Consider the following 12,122-nt stretch of genomic DNA (forward strand, 5'->3'; position numbering starts at 1 on the left):
CCCGTTCCTTCGCGCGCAGCATTGAGGGGTCTCTCCTGAGCTTTTGCTCTATGGCGGTGTTGGAGCAATGCCGGTCGGAGGCGCCGCCGCGTGATTTGGCGCGCTGCTAAGAGCATTGTCGGTGCGCGGTATGTTCGAAATAAGCGTGTTCGAATTCGCTTGCTTCGCGTTGACGTTGAACGAAAGCACGTTTTTCATGATAGTCTCGCTGTGCAACAATTGTGCTCAGTGTTGACGTTGCGAGGCCTAGCTCCTTAGCCAACTCCGTCCGCTTCCTCTTGGGATCCTCATCGACCTTTCGAAGAATGTCTAATTTCTCTTTAAAGGAGAGTGCTTTCCGCTTGCGAGACATAGCTCGCTGCGACTAGGCAAAATGGCGCAAACACGAAGAACGCGGCCCGAAGCGCAGCAGCCACTCCATCTGACTGCTCGCAGAAAAGGAGGAAAAGTACAAAAGCGCCACCGCTTCAAACTCTTCGCGCCCAGTCGCGGAGTCCGCGCTGTCCGGTGCCGCGCCTCCGCACCAAAAGAGAAGGAGAGAAAGCGCATGACTGCGCGCTGTTCTCTTTCGCGGCCGTCGGTGGGGCGGCGTTTATTCGTATCAACCCACGCAGGCTGAAAATCGATTCGTAACAACCGTTCTCTAGCACGTTGCAAAGTAATGGGGCTCGGCCGGGGCCACAGAAAAATTCGTATCATCCGGAAATTCGTATTAGCCGTGATCGTATCATCGAGCTTTTACTGTACAGTAAAACCTCATTAATACGTTGGCGGGGAACGTGGATCCAGGTATGCATTAAAGGGTCCCTGAAACGGTTCGGACTAATTTTGTAGACGTGTAGGATACAGCTACAGTAAAACATTCGCGTCACAATTTAAAAGAAGCGTCTCATATTAAGAGAGCTACAGACGATTACAAGTTGCCCTCCTCCTTAGCCATGCATTTCCTCCTCAACTCGTTCGCCGAGTGATCGGGGCTAGGCTCCGCCTTCGCTGGCTCTACGTCATGTTGTGATGTACGTTGTCGTCTACTTCCGGTTATCTTGGAGCCAGCGCGCGAAGGCTCTCCAACCTCTCCGCTAGCCGCCCGGCCGTCGATCCCCAGCGAGAGCGATCAAGCAGCGTGCGTTGCGAGTGTTCTGTCGCAGCGCCGAGCGTGTCCGGTATTCCGGTAACCACAGGCGGGCTGGGTGTTTTGACGGATAGCCAGAGGCTTAAACTAAAGCCCCTCCATACCGCTGTGATAAAGGAGCTTCGTAGACGTACGCGAGCAGCCTGATCGGCATGCACGGTCCAGCCATCTGGTGGCGCAGAGCTTAAACAGCCAAATACAGATCTAATATTTCTGTAACCAACTGTAAAACATTTGAAACATATAAAAAGACAATGTGTTCAAGATTACGCTCCTGCCAAAAATTTGAGCCAGCAGCAAAGTAGAAAAAACTTGGTTACTGCTATATTAGCTGTGTGTTTGGTTGAGCTTTGTGCCGCCAGTTGGGGGCTGCACCATGCAAGCAGTTCACGTTTGTCCCTCCGTTCATCACGTAAAATGTGGTAAAACGGCCAGTACACTTACGCTAGAATTCTATTCTGGCAATCCTTCGACGTGAAGTGACGGTTGAAAATGCGTAGATGCTGGCGCCGTTTGGATACCGTCAGTCTGATGCGCTGCAGCCACTCCGCTCGTCTGCTGCCTTGCAGCGGGGCACGATGTCGCAGCTTGACATGTCGCCGATCTCTACGTTTGCAGCCCACAATGCAAGGGCGAACAATGGTGCTTGCCAAAAGAAAGAACAAGACCAACACTGACCGCGCAGCTCTCGTCAACACGGAGCACGTTGTAACACAAGCAGACGACACTTGCTGTGGGCCGGAAGTGCTTTCAATGTAGTGATACATGTCCTTGTGCATTCTCTTTCGTTTACGTTCTTTTTCTAGAAACAAATTAACTAAAATCTCAACTATTACGAACAACATTTGTTCACCATAATGTTGGCAAAATTATCGATGACACGCCCTGGGCAGCCAATCGGATAGCTGGCCCAGTGACGTATTCTGGGCACAAAACTCAGCCGCTTGGCGTGCTGCAATTGGTAGCGATGTACATTTTTAAAACCTTATAATAAATTACACGCTTTACGTGGAGCGCTTAGATGCATCAATTAATGATCAGAAGGACCTACTCTAACGACTCAGTACGTTTGTACAAAATCGTCAAAATCGTTTCAGGGTCCCTTTAAGCAATGTACTACAGTCGAACCCGGATATACCCACATATAACGAATTATTGTGTATATGGAACAGCTTGTAAAATCCCCTTGAACATTCTTGTATAAAATTTTAATTGTATATATCGAATTACTTATATATCCAACTTTTTTGTGATCCCCTTGAGATTCGATATATCCGGGTTCGACTATATTTAACTTACAATGGAAGATGGGTGATGGAAGATGGGTGAAAAAAAAAATACACGTTAATGCTCACTCAAATACACATGCATACAAGTTTTATTTGTGAGCGGGCAGCAAAAAATCTGATTTTCGCTTGCCGCCGTGCGGCCTTGCGGCAACGACGGCATCCTCAAACTCTGCAAGGCCGCGGGCCAGTTTCTCCATCAGGCCTCACTTCTCTGCAAATGCCCTCATGGCAGTCAACGCACTAGTTGCATCGTATACGGAAGTGCTAGAAGCTATAGGAGCAGGAAACTTTCGCTTCCTGGCTACCATGTTTTCACATCACTATCGGTGGTGACTGCAGTCTGGGAAAGGTCCGTGCGCCGCAATTTTACTATCTATGGTCTACGCACATGACATTTCGTCGATTCCACGCTTGTATGTGCCGAAAAATGAAGTACAGTAAAAGCTCGATGATACGGATCTCACGGGGTCACGAAAAATATTCGTATTAGCCGAAATTCGTATCATCGAAACACAATTAAAACTACTGTCGAATCTCGATAATTTGAACTCGAAGGGGCCCGAAAATTTGTTTGCATTAAAAGGACGTATTTTTGAAGTATTCGTGCACCATAGCACGATGCACGAACGGTGCGAGTCGTGAAATATCGCGGCGCGCAAGCGCATAGCAAGCGCGGGCCACGAAACTGCCCACGCCGGCTAACGGTCGCTTCCCGATAACAACAGAAAACGAAGCTTCAGGGAGCGAGTGGGCGGCGCCGGCACACGGGTGTGCGCGGAGACCCCGTCGAAGGTGAGGGAGGAGGGCGGCAGGGAAGCGGATTTATTTGGCCGCGTCAACTCCGCCGCTTCGGTGGCTCCCCTCGTCCTCCCTCTCAACTCCCTCGTAGCTCTCTCACCTTCGACTCCGTGCGCACATCTCCGTGCGCGCGCCGCCGCCGTGCTGGCGCCAGCTTATTTTAGCCGCCCCCTGAAGTTTCGTTTTCTGCCGTTATCGGGAAGCGAGCGTTTGCGGGCGTGGCAGTTTTGTTAGCCCGACTGTGCCTCCGCCGCTGCTTCCCTCTGCGCCGCTGCCGCAGCGTGCAAGGCCAACATGTGACTAGAAAATAGAGGAGAAGGGTTCACTGCCATTTTATCCGCGTGGCTGAGACGTCGGCACTAGTGTGTGCTAAAATATTAGAGTGTTCTAGACACTCAGTCTAGAACACTCTAGTCGGCACGTACACGCTTGTTCCGGCGCGATGCAGAAACGGCGACCTTGCAATTTGAGAGACAAGGAAATTTCCGCCGCGGGTTCTTTTTTTTTTTCCCGTTCCTTCGCGCGCGGCATTGAGGGGTCTCTCTTGAGCTTTTGCTCTATGGCGGTGTCGGAGCAATGCCGGTCGGAGGCGCCGCCGCGTGATTTGGCGCGCTGCTAAGAGCATTGTCGGTGCGCGGTATGTTCGAAATAAGCGTGTTCGAATTCGCTTGCTTCGCGTTGACGTTGAACGAAAGCACGTTTTTCATGATAGTCTCGCTGTGCAACAATTGTGCTCAGTGTTGACGTTGCGAGGCCTAGCTCCTTAGCCAACTCCGTCCGCTTCCTCTTGGGATCCTCATCGACCTTTCGAAGAATGTCTAATTTCTCTTTAAAGGAGAGTGCTTTCCGCTTGCGAGACATAGCTCGCTGCGACTAGGCAAAATGGCGCAAACACGAAGAACGCGGCCCGAAGCGCAGCAGCCACTCCATCTGACGGCTCGCAGAAAAGGAGGAAAAGTACAAAGCACCAAAAGCGCCACCGCTTCAAACTCTTCGCGCCCAGTCGCGGAGTCCGCGCTGTCCGGCGCCGCGCCTCCGCACCAAAAGAGAAGGAGAGAAAGCGCGTGACTGCGCGCTGTTCTCTTTCGCGGCCGTCGGTGGGGCGGTGTTTATTCGTATCAACCGACGCAGGCTGCAAATCGATTCGTAACAACCGTTCTCTAGCACGTTGCAAAGTAATGGGGCTCGGCCGGGACCACAGAAAAATTTGTATCATCCGGAAATTCGTATTAGCCGTGATCGTATCATCGAGCTTTTACTGTAAATACTACGCAATAACCATTTGGCATGCGTTAAGTGACTACGGCTTATGCGGTCAGCCAGTACATTAGGTTCATTGGCGACAGGGTGGGGGATTCATCGTGACTATATTTATATCGGAATTATTAAGTGGGTACGTATTCACAAGGTTTTATTGTAGTCCCTTCTGTAACACTTTTTTTTCTGCCTCATTTCAGCTTGAGCAAACACCTGCTTTAGTAACATTGCCCTTAGTGTTTTGCACTAGGTGCTGGGCAGCCCTATTAGAACTTGAGCGAAAGGGCGGCATCTTTCTGTGCTTTATGTTGTTCTTTTTTATGAAGTCCAACAAGTTCATGTGAAATGAACTGTAAGCCATTATCATCAACAATTTTTTCTGGGAAGCTGTTTCTCCCTTAGCATAACTTATTGGCAAGCTGACAAAGTTTAGCAAGCGCAACACTTATCCACCAGAAATTGACGTGAAGTCCTCCTATTGTGACAATGGATAATTGCTATTAAAGGGTCCCTCACCAGGCTCCATTAAAAATTGCATTGCTGTATAGGTCTTACCACAACAAATTGGTCCATTATTAGACTTCATTCTTCCTCCACTAGCATTTTCAAGTGACTTTTCTTCCCTGCTTTCTCCCATACCGGAGCCAAAGGACTACGTCATATCTACATTGCAAGCCGTACCTCCTCTTTTTTTTTTTTTTTCTGCAGCGTGGCGCACTCCGAATGGCGGTATTGCATATTCTGCAGTAGACAATTTACCAAGGTCACGTGCCATAATCAGTGATGTTGCAGGCAGTGCGTCTTGCATTAACCCTTTCAGTGTCGCTGACGTAACGGTACGTTTCCGCGTTTACGTCCCTCCATATTACTCACGTACCCGTATGTTCTCCACTCTCTAGTGAGGACTATACTAAGAGTGCACTTGCCAATACCCTTGTCATTTTTCCCACCTGAATAACCAAAAGCAAACCAGTGTGTTCGCTTTCCAATATCTAAGCAAAGCACCGACAATGGCGGTGCATCCCCGTTTAAATAAACCCGACACTGAAAGTATTAAGGCATTTTTGTGTGTGACTTTGACTCTCTGGCTGGAAGTGGGGCTCCCTCGAGAGGAAGGCTGTGCAGGCGTCTGTTTGAATTTTCAGCTACATTTGCGCCGTGCAGCCACCTGATACCTTGCAGACACGATTGCCACCGTGTGATCTAGATGCCGCGCTTGACCTTGTGATCTAGATGCCGCGCTTGTCTGTTTTTAATGCCCAATCTTAGTGAAGACCCTTTAAACACGAGGTCACCACAAAGCCGCAGCTTATCGCCTTCCCTTTTGCTACTACAACCAAGAGAGTAACATTGACTCACTCAAGTACACATCTTTTGAAGTGCAAGTCAACTGTATTAGCATCTAAATGAAAGACTATAGGATATTACAGATACTTTTTGCAATAGAATTACATTTCCTGCCATCTTTCCTCTTTGCCAGTGAAAGGAGGGAAAATGACTGCTGCTCTTGCTACCGCAGCTGGTGACATAATTGAGCAATAGTTTTGAACCTTCTTGTTAGTTATCCTTCGAAGTAGTATGTAGCTAGCATGGATGTGGCTGCAAATGAAGTGTTTCATCACTGCTGCTACTGGGTTATGGGTACCCTAAATCTAAAGAAACAAATTCACTTATATAGCATGGACAACTGAACTGATCGCATTAAGTGGCTCAGTATGTTAGTGTGGCGTCACAGATTTCAAGGTATATTCAAATGCTTTGGTTGGTTTCATTCAAAACAGGGCTTCAGAACTCACCAGGTCTAACCTGTATTTTTAAAATGCAAGATAATCGTTTATCAACATACTTTTAACTAGTCCTGAGCAGATGCTGTCCAAATCTCATGATGTCATGAGTTGGAACAGAAATTTTAAGCCCATTTTGTCTGTCTCAATTCTGCTAGTGAAATCCCGATAACTCGAAATTTCTTCATTTGAATTGACAGATAATTTGAGCGGCACTGTTAGTCCCGGCAAAGTCGTATGTATTTGAATAGTGAAAAACCCGCGAATTCTAACTCCAAAAACCGTGCAACGGTTATTTAGAACAAAATCTCTCTCTCATATACGACTTTTCCGACAAACCCGAGCCAAAGATGAAGGTTTGATGCGTTGCTAGTTACCGTAATGTTATGTGCTGTATAAATGATGAGGAAAGACACATGAGAAGCCGAGACCGAACCGGAGCAAGCAGAGAAGCGCACGGCCTCCTTTCCCATTTAAAAGGAGCGGGAAGGTGCCCCCCCTCTCCCTCCCTCCTAGAGTGCGCTCGAACGCACTGATCATGTCATCTCCAACATTGGGCACAGGAGTATGGTGCGTGTCAAGCCACCATCCTTCTCAGCTGATCCTCGCATTTTTACCCTTGCACCCAAGTAAGTGGCATGCGAGGTGTGATCTTATTGCACTTGGACTTTATGCAGAACCTAGGCTTCTTCCGGCATGTCGTGCGCTGATGGAAGAAATAGGAGACCTTATCAATGGAAGCCCAATGACAGTTTTGGTTTTGTAGGCTGCACCACACAATTGATTGGGCACTATATTTAAAGGGGCTCTCTTTAGTTCGAACTCGGTCTTATTAGAATATAAATTTGCGGTCCCCTTGGAGTTCAACGTAACGAGGTTATACTGTGTAACTCTCCCATTAGCACCTGTGTCTTCCTTTGCTATACAGTCGAATCTCAATAATTCGAACTTGAATGGGCCCGAAAATTTGTTTGAATTAAAAGAAGTTCGAATTAACGGAAGGACGCATTTTTGAAGTATTCGAGCACCATAGCAAGATGAACAAACGGTGCAAGTCGTGAAATTTCGCGGCGTGCAAGCGCATAGCGAGTTGCGCCCACGCCGGCCAACGCTTGGTTCCTGATAACGGCAGAAAACGAAACATCAGGGAGCGGACGGCGCCGACATGGCGACGGGCACGCGCGTGCGCAGACCTTCGAAGGTGAGGAAGGAGGGCGGCAGGAAAGCGGATTTGGCAACTCCGCCGCTTCGGTGGCTCCCCTCGCCCTCTCTCTCAACTCCCTCGCAGCTCCCTCACCTTCGATTGTCTCCGTGCGCGCCCGCCGCCGGTACAGCCGGCTCGGCGCAGATTAGCCCTCTCCTTGAAGTTTGTTTTGTTTTATTGCGGTAGCAATTATATGGGCACTTCAAGCGGATTTCTGCCATCGCGGTGAGGTTCCAAGGGTGATCGTCACCGCGCGCCGTATGTGCGAGTGAAAGCGCGCGGGGGACGCGCGCCTTCATGGAGAGCGAACGCAGATCGAAGAGAAAATGTGACTTGCGTCGCGCGAAAGGCCGTGGGGGTATGGGAGGGAGGGCAATGCTGTGCTGCGGCACCAAACACGTATCTTGTAACCGGGCGCAAGGGTAACCGGCGACACAATCTCCCACGCGAAAGGAGCAAAGCGGGAAGGCAGCGCGCGAGAGAGGGAGGGAGGGGGGGGGGGGGGGGGCGGCGGCGCGACTTCTCTGCCAACAAATGCGTTCTTGTACCTTGCGCCTGTGCCGACTGTCGGTGTTGTCACGCGTACCTTATCTTGAAAGCGATCTCCACACGGCTCTGACCTTTGTATGCGCTGTGCGTACGCCGCTCAGTTTCCGTTGGAGCGATAGACCGCACGAACCTTCGCTCGCTGCGGCGGCCACGCTTTCCCACGCCTGCATTTTGACAATGGTTGTCTGCGGTTATCGAGTCTATTCATGTTTGCTTGTGTGCACTGACACCATGCTTTTAATTCAGTTAGTAAGCAAGTGTGTCAAGTTTATGCAGCCGATAAAACTACTATCCCTACTCCTTACAGCTCTCTACTAATTTGCTATCGCAATTGATGCTTCGCCTTTTAGGCGAAACTGCGGCATTTTTTCTGCCGTTATCGGGAAGCGAGCGTTTGCCGGTGTGGGGGTGCCGACGCCGCCGGTCCAGCCGGCCCGGCGCCAGCTTAGGCCGCTCCCTGAAGTTTCGTTTTCTGCTGTTATCGGGAAGCGAGCGTTTGCTGGCGAGGGCAGTTCGTTAGCCGGACTGGGCTTCCACCGCTGCATGATGGGGTCTCTCCTAAGCTTTTGCTCTATGGCGGTGTCAAAGCAATGCCGGTCGGAGGCGCCGCCGCGTTATTTGGCACGGTGCTGAGAGCATTATGTTCCGCGGTATGTTCGAATTAACCGTTTCAAATGCTTTCGCGTTCGAATTACCGAGCATTTTCGCCCATTGAAATACATGTAACTTTGACACGACCAGAGCGTCAGTTCGAATTAACGAGATTCGACTTATGCTAAAAGTGTCTGATGTTGAAATGTCATTAGTGCAGTTCCCCGATAATGTGCTCCCATGATCAAAAGTATGCAGACCACGGCTTTGGTCAGAAAACTTAATTTCTTGGCAACTCGGACTGACAACCTGAAACTGACGAATGCACTGCAGTGTTTGCAATGCCAATTCGGAGCTGCAGTCTTCAATTTCAGGTACATGCCTAGGCATTGAGGAGACTTGGTTTTTTTCGCAGACTTTCTAGTCTGCATACTTTTGATTGTGGGTGAATGTCTACCTACCACTTGTAAGACCTGCGACAACAGCCTTTGCAGTACTGTAGTAGGCATTTACAAGTTAATGGAGGTTAGTATATATGCATGTTTTTTTTTCCCCTACAAGTGCTTCCTCATTTTAAATTGGATGTAGTCAGAGTAGCCATATGTATTTTCATGTTCAACTTTGCTGCTTATGGTCTTCCTCTACATCACGCTTTCTGCCCACCACTGTGGCTAGCTTTTCTGCCTGTCCCGATTACTTCTCCAAGGATGGGCCACTGCTGCTTAAGGTCACCAACCTATAGTGTGCAAGGGTGATAAATTAATGGAAATGATACCAAAGTTTGCTGTGTATTCACGTTTCCCTTTAATACATGCTGTTCACCAGTGCCTCAACTTTCGTATTGCATTATACAAAGAAATCTGTTGTTCTCTGCATAAAGTATGTACCATTTCTCTGATGGTCTCATAGGCTGAAGCATTTGACCACTCAGTGTTAAAAAAGCATTCATAAATATGAAAACCGCAAGCAGCAAAAGTGGTGCCGTATTGACAATGCAACAGTGTCTGGAACCTGTCCGATGTTTCATTGATTGGTATATTATGCTAAATACGTTGTGGCTTCCAAATATCTAAGATTCTTCATGATGTGTGAAAGTGCCTAGCATTAACCTTTTCCGTGCCGTGTTCGTCCAGCGTTTCTGGTAAAAATGGCCAAGGACGAGCTTGGCTCGTCAACGGTACTTTGTATTTTTTATCAATGTCACAGATGAGCCTAGTTTCGACATGGAAGCACAAAAACCATGAGACCAGTGCAAGCAGAAGCAAATTTATTTTTTCCGAGGAAGTAAAACATGTTGCCATTTGGGGTCTTCAAAAAATAATTTGGTCATTCTTGGTCATAATTTGGGATACTAGTGTGGCATGGAAGGGGTTAAGAGAGTTTCCTTGCACAAAAGGAGCATTTGATGTGCCCGCATTTGAACCTGCACGCGGTGGCCTGGCAGTTTGTAGTGAGGCACAGGGAAAAAAATGTACCAAGTGTTAACAATGTGTAGTATACAGGTTACCCTTCATTTTATGCAGACCAGACAGGTTGCTTTATTATTGGGGCCAATAAACACTCCAGTAGCATCAAGACTAACGCTAAGAGATAACTGTTTGCTATAGCTGCATTCGCACCTATTGTTTTAGATAATTATTTGTTGTATTTTTTCAGTATGTATAGCCATGGTTTCTTTGTTTTCACTTATGTCCTCCTATTTTCGTTACTTTTATTTTATTGCAACTTTCCTCTCCCCCCCCCCCCCCCCCCTTGCATCTTTTCCACGGCCGCGGGACAGTTCAGGTGTCCATTAGGAAGTCATGACAGTTATGGTACCCATGACCTTTCCTCTCCCCCTTTTGTTGTTGGTAAATACAATAAATTACATTCACTACTACTGTGTGGAGTGCCCTTTTTGAACATAATGACGTCATCAACAAGAAATGTAGCACCAATGTGCGTATTATCCTTGGGGCTGCAGTCATGCTTAAAAATTTCAGCTTTTGTGTTGGCACACTGTTGTTTGCATTAGAAATCAGCCATCTTTGTACTGCTTGCTACAAAAGGTTGGGCTACCTTTTTAATTGCTAAATGTATTATGTGTCTTTTGTTCCAATTTGTGTCAATAAGGTTTTGCATCGATTTGAGTTGTTAGCAGTGCATCCACTTTTCTGTTTCCCTTGTCTTCAGTTGTGCTGTCTATGCCAGTTGATATTCTGTCATTTGGTCTTAACTAGGCATGCATGGTGTTCCAGTGTAGCATCACTAATGAAACTATAGAAAGCACAGAAGCCATGAAAACCAACTTTGTAGCAGGTAGCTGGACACAGTTAAGAATGAGGTGCACTCAGGTGGTCACACACATGCACAAGGGGCATGTATAGTTCAAGGCAGCATGGCTAGATTGTGAAAATTACGTTTGTGGGTGGCGACATTTGTGGGGATCGAGGGGCCGTCTGATACCTCATCCCCCAGCTCACGGGAGGCGGCAGGCTTGATCTCCGGGAACCACCACACCGCTGGCAACGTGGTGGACAGGGCTAGCACTGGAGCTTCTTTCCCACACACTTCTGCCGACGAGTCACCACGTAAGCACGTCACCGGCATGCACCGATTGGCTGCCCGAGTGGCAGCCCCCGGGCACCCTCTCTACCCGAGCTCTCTCCCTCTGAGCGTTTCATCACTGTGGCAGATGCTCACAGGCCTGTAATGAGTTCGTTACATGGAACCTCTGCTCCCGTGTCTTCTCGTTCTCACGCTCAGTGGACTGCTACCAGACTTGGTACACTTTACAGAAAAAAAGTAACCAATTACAATTACTTTTTTGAAAAATGTAATTGATTACAATTACCAATTACTGTCCCACAAAAGTAATTGCACAATTACTAAAAGTAATTAATTACTTTGTTACTTTCCTCTCTCATTTTATTATAATTTCACAAATACAGAAAATAGAACGTGCTTGCCTTGATCTTTCAATACGATCTCTGCAGCCCTACATGCATTATCTTCACTGAGAATTGCTTTTAAAAATTTTCTTGTGAAGCGAGCCGGCAGCGACACTGTAAAGTCGCTCAACCTGTGCGTTGGAGAAAAGGGTTGTGTTGTAATGTATGAAAACCTTGCTCACAAAATTGTGCATGCATGGTTACTCAATACCGCGGTGCTCGTGTCTGGGTCCTTTATGAAGTGCAGTGCTTTATTTTGCTGGGGTTAGGGGAAAGCACTCCCAATAAGGCCAATAAAAAACTGAGAAATCTTCCATAGGCAATTCCCTGGCAACAACGTCTAAAGTGGCCATCGCTATCGAGCCATAGAAGCGCCGTTTCAATTTTTTTGACAATATCTGGTGGACTTTCACCTTGCGCCCTTCACTCGTTAGCCATTTAGACTTAGTACGACTAATTGTAATGGTTGCCAGCAAATGTTCACATTCCTTGAAAAGGTGGCCAAATCTAATGCAATTTAATATAAAGCTGAATATTATTCAGCCTGAATAATGCTGTTCGTGTGTTACAATTGCAAAAATATGTGTA

Source organism: Dermacentor silvarum, chromosome 1, assembly GCF_013339745.2.
Source record: "Dermacentor silvarum isolate Dsil-2018 chromosome 1, BIME_Dsil_1.4, whole genome shotgun sequence".
NCBI classification, from domain to species: domain Eukaryota; kingdom Metazoa; phylum Arthropoda; class Arachnida; order Ixodida; family Ixodidae; genus Dermacentor; species Dermacentor silvarum.